Raw genomic sequence first — 749 nt, forward strand, 5'->3', positions numbered from 1 at the left:
CTGCTACCTGCTACCTGGTAAATTGCTGCATATATATGTTCTTAAATTTAAGGAGCACCCAGAGGCAGCTGTTAAAGTAGCTCATGCTCACCTGGCCAATAGAGTATGGACAAGTTTGATAATAAGAAGGTTCTGCTTCGAACTTTTACGGTTTTCATCACCTGCCCGAAAACCCCAGAAGTAAAATATGACACCTGATCCAACTTACAGTAGATACCAGCGACTAGTAGACTGTCGACTACTGCTAAGATTACATACTCAGAGACAAAGGCACACAATTAAGGTAAAATTTACACAATAGATATCTAGCAGTTCCTGGTAAACCTAATATAAACAGTCTCACTCGTATAACAGTCAAAGATGGGAACAGCACTCATAAGTATGCAAGAAAAACCAAAGCTGGCGTCTGGTAAAACAGTACCAGGGGGCAGGGCTTTAATGATTCCTTATGGGTTAGAAGACCTTGCGAACGAAATGGTCTAAATGAAAGGCAACTCCAGAACGTGTGCGCACTGAATCAAGTTTATCACTAGCATGGGGGCCAAATAATTCCACTGTACAAGGGACAACATTGACATGGGGAACAGATCTGCCTTGGCCAGAGGAATGGTGTTTCACGACCAATTTGTATATGACATGATCGGGTTGCTTACAATAACGGCAAAATACACTATTCCTCTCACCAGAAACATCAGCTTTACTCCTTTCCAGTGCAGTGCTCTCACCTGAAGCCAACGAGGCAGGTCGTG

Source organism: Homarus americanus, unplaced genomic scaffold, assembly GCF_018991925.1.
Source record: "Homarus americanus isolate GMGI-L3 unplaced genomic scaffold, GMGI_Hamer_2.0 scaffold56241, whole genome shotgun sequence".
In the NCBI taxonomy this organism is placed as follows: Eukaryota; Metazoa; Arthropoda; class Malacostraca; order Decapoda; family Nephropidae; genus Homarus; species Homarus americanus.